The sequence below is a fragment of the Oryctolagus cuniculus genome, chromosome 15, assembly GCF_964237555.1.
Source record: "Oryctolagus cuniculus chromosome 15, mOryCun1.1, whole genome shotgun sequence".
Taxonomy (NCBI): Eukaryota; Metazoa; Chordata; class Mammalia; order Lagomorpha; family Leporidae; genus Oryctolagus; species Oryctolagus cuniculus.
This window is the reverse complement of record NC_091446.1, coordinates 71192752-71202670: the sequence shown is the minus strand read 5'-3', so window position 1 is coordinate 71202670 and position 9919 is coordinate 71192752. Positions and strand designations below refer to the sequence as shown.

Below are 9919 nucleotides of genomic sequence, written 5' to 3'. Positions count from 1 at the left end.
CGCCTTCACCCTTGGTCAGCTAACAGTAGTCCGGGGCTCGGGGACGTTCAAGTCTGTCCGCCCGTTAGTTGCGCGGCAGGCTGGCTTAGGCCACCTGGGGCCGAAGGGCTCTGGGCTGTTCTGAGGGGATCTGGAGGCATCAGCCCTGTGTGAGGGTGATCGCCTCCCAGTAGGCAGCCTGTTATTGAAGAGTTTTTTGATGGCTTCTGTTTGCTTGGGGCAGCGGGGTATCATCAGGACTAACACATGGCGATGAGTGGCGTTTCAAGCTACAGGTACAAATTCAGAATCGCGGGCCGCCTCCTCACCCCACATGCCCCCTTTCACCCCTAAATACTGGCCACTGGGGCAGGGTGGCCGGAAGCGGCCTGGAGCCCTGGCTGCTGGGATGCTGACTGGTCCCCTCAGACTCTGAGCAACGCTGGGACTAGCTTGTCCCACATTCGGTCGTCCATCCTCCCTTCATTTATTCCTCCTGTAGTGAGTACCCACTCTGTTGTGTACAAGTAGGTGGTTGGGAGAACGTATTTTTAGCGACAGGAAGAGCTGGCGCACAATACAAGACTTAAAAGATCATGGAGGGGCGGGAGTTACGGCATAGTGGGCTAAGGGGCTCCCTGCGATGCCAGCATCCCATATGAGCTCCGGTTGGGGTCCTGGCTGCTCCACTTCTGACCCAGCTCCCTGCTGATGCACCTGGGAGAGTAGCAGAAGATGCCCCAAGTGCTTGGGCCCCTGCCACACTCGTGGAAGACCTAGAAGTTTCTGGCTCCTGGTCCTATCCTGGCTCCAGGCCCCAGCCATTGGGCCATATGGGGAGTGAACTAGCGATGGAAGATCTTTATCTCTTCCTCTCTCTCCTTGACTTTGAAATAAAATATAATAAGTATTAACAAAATAAAAAATCAATGGAGGGGCAGGCATTTTGCCCAGCAATGGAGTCACTGCTCTGGGCCTCTGTGATTTCACTCCCCACTCAGCTTCCTGCTAGTGCTAGAGGCAGCAGGTGATGGCTCAAGTGCTTGGGTCCCTGCACCCAGGTGGGACCCAGATGGGGTTTCTAGCTGCTGACTTGGCCTTGGCCCAGCCTTGGTTGTTCCTGATTGTTGTGGAACCAGCAGATGGAAGATGTTTCTGTTTCTCTTCATTTCAAATGAAGTGAAAATAATTTTAAAGTATTTATTTTTTATTTGTAAGGCAGAATTAGAGGAGAGAGACTCACTCCCCTAAATGGCCACAAAACTCGGAGACTGGAGTTCGATCTGGGTCTCCTACACAGGTACAGGGGCACAAGTACTTGGGTCATCTTCCGCTGCTTTCCCAGCTGTATTAGCAAGGAGCTGGATCCCAAATGGAGCAGCTAGGACTTCAGCCGGCATTCATATGAAGTGCTGGCATCCCAGGTGATCTCAACCTGCTGTGCCACAGTGCTAGAGCCATCAGTAAACAATTTTAAAAGTGCAGTGGAACCCCAGAGCAGTCACAGGGCTACTTAGCAAAACAGTCTGACACGGCCGCTGGTTAGAGGTGGCATCTTCCAGCTGTGCGTTCCCACGCTCCCCTGTGACATGCTTGCTGGTGTACAAAGACCAAAAGCTTCCCAGATTCACCTCCCAGCCTTCCCACTCGGCTCCACTCTGTAAACAGGGCAAGACTTCAAGTCATGTCATCTATTTAAGGAACCTCTCCTAACTCAAACTGTGAATTCCTTTCCCCTCTAGAAACAGGGGCCTGGCCCAGGACTGGCACCCAGACGTTTTGGGGCAGTACTGAATTGGGGGTGGGGTGAGAAATCAGTTTGAGGATTACAGAAGTAGACATCTGATCTGAAGGCCAGAAAACACGGGTGTAATTTGGTACAATGTGGGTGTAGTCATTAAAAAGGGACCTATCTAATTCCTGCCTCATTTCTCCCTACCCTGTGAAAAGGGGAGATGGGGGGAAAAAGCTTAATGTTCTCCGTGTTAAAGTAGGAGATTTGGTCCTACGGAAAGTTTACAAAGAATGCAACTTAGAAAAACAGGAAGCTATTTCCTTGGGATGTGGACCCCCAGAGACTGACCGCTAATGACAGAACCATTCAGGGTTACAGAGAGCAGGATTTGGGAGCGAGAGCTACCCCAAGGCTTCAGCTGTGATATAATTACTAATCGAATGCAAAAAGCCATGATTATATGTACACTTCTGTAATGTCCGGAAGCTCTTACTTCAAAAGCCAAGCTAGATCTGGTAGCTAATTAATATGCTCCTCAGACTCTAAGTTTCTTTCTCTACAAGGAGGCACAGGCTGAGCTCATTAAAAAAACAGTCATAAGACCAGAAAAATAAGTTGTGGGCAGGCAGGCATAGGAAAGCTGATTTACAAAGCCAAAGGATAAAACAAAAACAAAGAGCCAATCAAAAAAAAAAAAAAAAAAAGCCTTCTAAAAACAAACCAAAAAAACCCCATCAATATGCCAAGTTTTAGGGAAAATGGTTGTAATGTTTTAAAGACCATTGACTATCCTTAGATTTTGAATTTAAGTGGGTAGAAATTAAGGTTGACTGGAAGCTTTGTGACAGCTTAAATATTTAAAAACATATATGAGTTGCTGTCTGGACAAGGGCTGGAAGGCTTTTCTGTTCCTTATAAATCCCACAGACAGGCAGAAAACATTGCTATTGGAAGGCAGATCTGGGTAAAGGCTTGTGATTCTTTCAGTGTCACAACACCTCTAGATTTGGACAGTGTGGATTGCCTCCTCAGCCGTGACCCGGGCCATCAGTGTAACACAGCTCTAAGCTGATGCCCTGTGTTATCTGAGCTCCAGTTCAGACGGTGGCTAGTAAAGGAGTGAAAATAAGTCAAAAAGAAGTGCTTGACCTCACTGACCCGGGCCCAGATTTCCATTCTGTGGCTGCATAAGAAATCAATAATTTCATGTGCATGTGGTATGGATTGGGTGGGATCTGAGTCTGTCCCCCAAAGGTTCATGTGTTGGAGGCTTGATTCCAGTGTGGCAATGTGGGAGACGGTGGGACCTCAAAGAGGTAGGGCCTAGTAGAAGGCCCTTGGGTCATTGCAGGTGCTGCCCTTGGAAGGGAATGCTGATTTCCTGGAGTGAGTTCTTTTTTATTTTAAAATCCTAAGCGTAGGGGCCAGTGCTGTGGCAAAGCAGGTAAAGCCACCACCTGTGGCACCGCCATCCAATATGGGTGCTGGTTCGTATCCCAGCTGTTCCACCTTTTTTTTTTTTTTTTTTTTTTTTTAAGATTTATTTATTTGCTTGAAAGAGTTACACACAGAGAGAATGAGAGGGAGAGAGAGGTCTTCCATCCGCTGGTTCATTCCCCAATTGGCCTCAATGGCTGGAGCTGCGCCAATTTGAAGCCAGGAGCCAGGAGCTTCTTCCAGGTCTCCCACGCAGGTGCAGGGGCCCAAGGACTTGGGCATCTTGTACTGCTTTCCCAGGCCATAGCAGAGAGCTGGATTGGAAGTGGAGCAGCCAGGACTCGAACTGGCACCCATATGGGATGCCGGCACTGAAGGTGGCAGCTTTACCTGTTACACCACAGCGCTGGCCCTAGCTGCTCCACTTTTTTTTTTTTTTTTCTTGGAAATTTAAAATCCCACAACCACTGTTTATTATGGAGCTGACCCCTGATCCGGGGAGGATTTCTGGTAGTGAGCCCGGGCATCGGGGCCTCCAAACTTTTTGGACTCGCAGCAGCGGGGTCAGCTACCAGCAGGGTGCGATCATACTGGATGAGGATGTCTTTGAGCTCCTTTTTGGAAGCCTCATCCACTATATATTTTTGGTAATAGGCCACCAGGGCTTTGGAGATGGACTGGCAGATGGCATAAATCTGAGCCACATGACCGTCACCCTTCACTCGGACCCGGGAGGAGCGCTTTGCTCCACTTCTGATCCAGCTCCTTCCTAATGGCCTGGGAAAGCAGTCAAAGATGGCCTAAATGCTTGGGCCCCTCCACCTATGTGGATGACCCAGAAAAAGCTCCTGGCTCCTGGCTTCAGATAGGCACAGCTCTGGCCCCAATTGTAGCCAATTGGAGAGTGAACCAGCGGATGGAAGACCTCTCTCTTTCTCTGCTTCTCCTTCTCTCTCTGTAACTCCAACTTTCAAATAAATACATCTTTAAAAAACAAAAAACATCATCTTTTCCTCTTGCTCACTCTCCCAGCATGAGTCCATGAGGTCCTCACCAAAGCCAGGCTAATGCTGGCACCATGTGCCCGAATCTCTAGAACGGTAGGTTACATAAGTCTCTTTATAAAGTTAGCCTGCCTCAGGATTTTGTTGCAGTAGTGGAAATCTGACTAATACAAAACTGCAAAAATAGATGAGCACAGATCAGCTCTAAATATCTTCCCTACTTACCAATATCCCTAAATTCAGCTCTCTATTATTTAAAAAAAAAATTGCTTGAGAAGTAAAGAGAGAGAGAGAGCAAGCTTCCATTCATTGGTTCACTCCCCAAATGCCCTCAGTAGTAAAGGGTGGACCAGGCTGAAACCAAGAGCCATGAGCATCCTCTAGGTCCTGTATGAGTGGCAGGAACCCAGCTACTTTAGCCATCACTGCTGACCCCTAGGATTGTCTTGACAGGAAGCTGGAGTCAGGAGCCAGAGCTGGGAATCAAACCCAGGTACTCTGATATGGAATGTGGGCGTCAATAGCCAGGCAAAAACACTCCTGTTTCTTATTTTTTTAGAATATGAAGAGACTCTGCTTGTGTGGTGTACTTCACAGCAAAGTCTGTAGGGCCTTCTTTCTAGAGCCCTGCATATAAGTGGACAGTGGTTTACCATGTGAACCAATGGCTGAAGGAGGCCTGGCTGTGTGTGACCCTCTGTCTCCAGGATGAGTACTGCAGGGCTGGCTGAGTGCTCTCACTCTTCATCATTTGTGTTATCAATATTATTTACTGAGGTAGGTGTGGTGGCGCAATGGGTAAATCTTCCCCTTGGTGCATCTACATCCCATGTGGGAGTGTCTGGTTCATATTCTAGCTACTCTGCTTCTGCTTCAGCTTCTTGCCAATGCACACAGCAGGTAGCAGATGAGGGCTCAAGTACTTGAGACCCTGCCACCCATGTGAGACGTGGGATGTAGTTCCTAGCTCCTGGTTTTTGTTTCGTCCAGCCCTGGCTGATGCAGGCATTGGATGGAAGATTTCTTTCTCTGTCTCTCCCTCTTTCTGTCACTCTGCTTTTCAAATACATACATACATATATACATCAGCTATCATTCACCAAGCCTTTATTTACTTAGGAATCTTTGGTTTGCAAGAATAGAAAAATCTAACCAAAATTGCTTTGAGGCCACCCTCAATAATATCATTAACAATCCAGGTTCCTTTGCTTCTCTTTTCTGTTACCCATGTGTTGGTTTCATGTCAAGGCTGGTTTTCCTTGTGATTGTAGTGTGGCTCCCAGGATCTAGCACGGGGAAGGATCAGTTAGACCAAGAACTAAACAAAGGCCAAAGCTCACTCTGCTTGGCCAATCATTGTGGCCAGGGTTCTGCTACGTTGCGATTGGTCTGAGTCTGTTCCCATCTCACACATTATTGTGTATCTACTTTGAAAGAAAAATGAATGTAAAGTAAACAAGGTATTCTTTAGATAACTTCATAATTAAAGTCTAACTCTTCTATACCATTTTTAGATTGAGTCATTATTTCTGAAAAAATTTTAAAAGATTTTATTTATTTATTTGAGAGAGGTAGAGTTACAGAGAGAGGCAGAGAGAGAGAAAGAAGCTTTCCATCCATCGGTTCACTCCCCAGGTGGCCTCAATGGCCGGAGCTGAGCTGATCCAAAGTCAGGAGCCAGGAGCTTCTTCCAGTTCTCTCACGCAGGTGCAGGGGCCTGGGCACTTGGGCCATCTTGTACTGCTTTCCCAGGCCATAGCAGAGAGCTGGATTGGAAGAGGGGCATCCAGGACTTGAACCAGTGCCCATATGGGATTCTGGTGCCACAGGCTGGGGCTTAGCTCACTACGCCACAGTGCTGGCCCTGATTTCTGAATTTATTGCACACTATTATCCTTCATCCACCAGAAACATTGATGATACAGCATTTCTTAAAGGATGCTCCACATGGTCTTCTGCTCAAGGTCAGCAGGGACTCTTTGATGAAGCGATGCGTGACATGTTAATGATAGTCCTTCAAACACATGAACTGATGACACCAGCTTCTCATTGCTTTCAGATTTCTTTTATCCATTTTTGACAGGGTTGGCAATTTTTCCTGTGCATTGCAGTTCTTCTGTGTGTATCTCAATAACAAAACATAATGGACTTCATTTGTATGTGTGTGTGTATGTGTGGTTTTCTTTCTTAATTCTAATAGGCTCTCAAGGGTTGCTTTGCAAGAAAATAGGAAAATGATGTCATTCCTTTGACAAAATTTACATTGCTAATATCCAATTGATCTACTGTTATGAGTCCATGAATTTCTACATTTTCAGTAACTTTTCCATTTCAGTGCCAAATCATATTATTTTAGATTTTTTTTAAAAGCAATTAAATTAATACAACTGAAGGGTTAGTGATCTGTGACCACATCCACATGTGTGCCCCAACAACTATGTCTCATTTGCTGCCTAGTCAGTAAGAATTGTGAGACCCCATTGATTGAAAATGCGTGACCCAAGAGATGTTAAAATGTAAAAAAAAAAGCAAGTTAGAAATTATGAGTTTTGCTGTTCTACAATCTAGTAGAGTTTGTTCCAGGAATGCAAGTGGGCATCAAAATCGATAGATCAATCAATTTATATGAATAAATTAAAGGGAATAAAACTGTTTATCAGTAGATTCTGAACCGGGATTCAGTAAAAAATTTACAACCTTTCACAATAACAGCTCTAAGTAAACTAAGAATAAGTTTAGATCATTTAAATATAATATACTTCACCAAGGCCTGAGAGATGGTATCTTCAGTGGAAAATGTTAATTTCAATGAGATAAGTGGCTAGTGAGGCATTGTAGCAAAGAGGGTTAAGCCAGTGGTGACACTGGCTTCCCATTTAAAAGTACTGGTTCAAGTCCTGGTGCTCCACTTCTGATCCAGCTTCCTTCTGGATCCCATTGTCTGGGAGGGCAGAAGGGCCCCAGTGCTTGGGATCTTGCCATCCATGTGCGCAAACACCAATAAACACCTATAAGTAGATACTAGAAACGCATTCCACTTGCAGTTGTGACAAATATGCAAATATCTGGAGCAGTATTGAACTAAAGAGTTGTAAGATTTATATTAGAAACTGGAAATGTTATTGAGGTTCTTAAAATAGGGTCTGGCCCTGTGGCACAGCACATTAAGCTGCTGCCTGTGATGCTCCCATATGAGCACTGGTTCGAGACCCAGCTGCTTCACTTCTGATCTAGCTCCCTGCTAATGTGCCTCAGAAGCAGTGGATGATGGCCCTAGAGATTGGGCCCCTGCCACCCATGTGGGTGACCTGGATGTATATCTGGCTCCTGGCTTTGGCCTGGCTCAGCCCTGGCTGTTGTGGCCATTTATTTGGGGAGTAAACCAACGGATTGAAGATTTCCCTGTCTTTCCCTCTCTCTCTGTAACCCTGCTTTCAAATAAATAAATAAATAAATATTTTTTAAAAGTTCTTAAAATTAGATAGAAACAAATGGAAAAATATATTACCTAGTTTTTGCTGAAATACTTGCGCCATCCTCCACTGCTTTTTGTAGGCCATTAGCAGGGAGCTGGATTGGATATGGAGTAGCCAGGACTCGAACCAGGATGCTGGCATTGCAGGTGGCAGCTTAACCTGCTGTGCCACAATGCTGACCCCTGTCTATTTCTATTAAGTTTTAAAATGTATTTATTTAAAGTTGTTCTCTAACAATTTCTAAAAATTCTGTGTATAGTTATCTTTCATTTCCTGATTCCTGTATCAATTTCCTACTCAGTTTTTTTACTTGAATCTCAAACTTTTTTTTTCACTTTTTAGTAAAGTATACTTTTTTAAAAAGATTTATTTATTTATTTATAAGGCAAAGTTACAGAAAGGCAGAGGCAGAGGCAGAGAGGGAGAGAGATCGTCCATCCACTGGTTCACTCCCTAAATGGTCTCGACAGCCAGAGCTGGGCCAATCCAATCTGAAGCCAGCAGCCAGGAGCTTCTTCTGGGTCTCCTACATGGGTGCAGGGACTCGGCCAAGGACATCGGCCATCTTCTACTGCTTTCCCAGGCCATAGCAGAGAGCTGGATCAGAAGTGGAGTAGCCAAGTCTTGAACCAGTGCCCATATGAGATGCCGGCACTGCGGGCGGCAGCTTTACCGGCTGCACCACAGCACTGGCCCCAGTATAATTTTTTTCAATTAAGGTATCATTGAGGTGAAATTCACCAATTCTTTAAAAGATTTTACTTATTTATTTGAAAGACCAAGAGACAGAGAAAAAGAGAGAGATCTTCCATCTGCGGGTTCACTCTACAACAGCTGGTCTGGGCCAGGTGGAAGCCAGGAACCAGGAACTCCATCCTGATCTCCCACATGGGTGGCAGGGGCCCAAGTTCTTGTGCCATCATCCAGTCCTTTCCCAGGGATTAGCAGGGAGTTGGACCAGAAGCAGAGCAGCCAGAACTCTGGCACGCCAATATGGGATGCCAGCATGACAAGCTACAGCTTAACCAGCTGCACCTCAAACAGACCCCAAGTTCTCCAATTTTTTAAAAAGATTTATTTATTTATTTGAAAGTCAGAGTTACACAGAGAGAAGGAGAGGCAGAGAGAGAGAGAGAGAGGTCTTCTATCCGCTGGTTCACTCCCCTAATGGCCACAATGGCCGGAGCTGCGCCAATCCGAAGCCAGCAGCCAGGAGCTTCTTCCAGGTCTCCCACACAGGTGCAGGGGCCCAAGGACTTGGGGCATCTTGTACTGCTTTCTCAGGCCATAGCAGAGAGTTGGATCAGAAGTGGAGCAACTGGGACCCGAACCAGTGCCCATATGGGATGCTGGCACTGCAGGCAGTGGCTTTATCTGATACACCAACAGCGCCGGCCCCAGAATTCTCCAATTTTAAGTATGCTATTTAAAGAGTTGTGATGAATGTATTCGGTCATGTTCCACCACGACAGTCACAACAGAACCTTTCCATTATCCCTGTAGTTCTCTTCTGTCCCTTTGTACTCAGTTCACTCTCCCAGCAATACGACCTCCAGGAAACCACCGATTTACTTTCTGTCACTGTAGTCTTCCTTTTTGTAGACTTTGAATCATGCGGTTTGTAATATTTTGCATTTGGCTTCTTCCACTTAGAATAATGCTTTTGAGAGTCATTTGTGTGTTGTGTTCATCAGTACTTCATTCCTCTTCACTGCTGAGAAGTAGTCACGTTGTATAGCTATGACAACACTTTTCCACGTGTCAGCTGCTGTGTGCATTTGTGTTGTTTCTAGTTTTGGGTAGTTATGAATAAAGCTGCTGGAAGCTTCTGGGTGTAACCTTTGTTTGCACTATGTTATTGCCTTGGATTGCTATGCGCAAGTGATCGTGGAGTAAGTGTATGTTTACCTTTGTAAGACAAACCATCCGTCAAGACGAGGTGTCATTTTCATTCTCACCAGCAATGCACGTAAAGTTCTGGTTGTTCTACGTTCTCACCAATACTCAGTAATGTCAATCATGCCTAGGATTTCCTCCACTGACAGCATTAGACCCTTGCTAGAGTTTGGATGTTTCACCTGTTGGGTGTCCCCCAGAGGCCCATGTGTGACAGACTTGGTCCCAGGATGGGGAAGTGGTGAAGCCTTTAAGAGATCAGGCCTAGTGGGAGGTCCTGAAGGGTGTGCCCTCTGCAAGTGGTTCTCAAGTAACCTCTTGAGTTCTCCCAAGAGGGCTGTTAAAAAGTTGGCTTGGGGACCAGTGCTGTGGCACAGTGGGCTAAGCCTCTG

At 45.9% G+C, this 9919-nt stretch overlaps 1 protein-coding gene across 1 annotated transcript in view; it reads left to right on the top strand.

Moving 5' to 3' along the window:
- Window positions 1-5: 5 nt before the first annotated feature.
- DYDC1 (DPY30 domain containing 1) overlaps window positions 6-9919 on the top strand; it is a 69790-nt gene continuing 59876 nt past the window's right edge. The window contains exon 1 of the mRNA XM_008274307.4: window positions 6-275. The gene's annotated coding sequence lies outside the window, so the exon portion shown is untranslated. The remainder of the gene's footprint in view (window positions 276-9919) is intronic.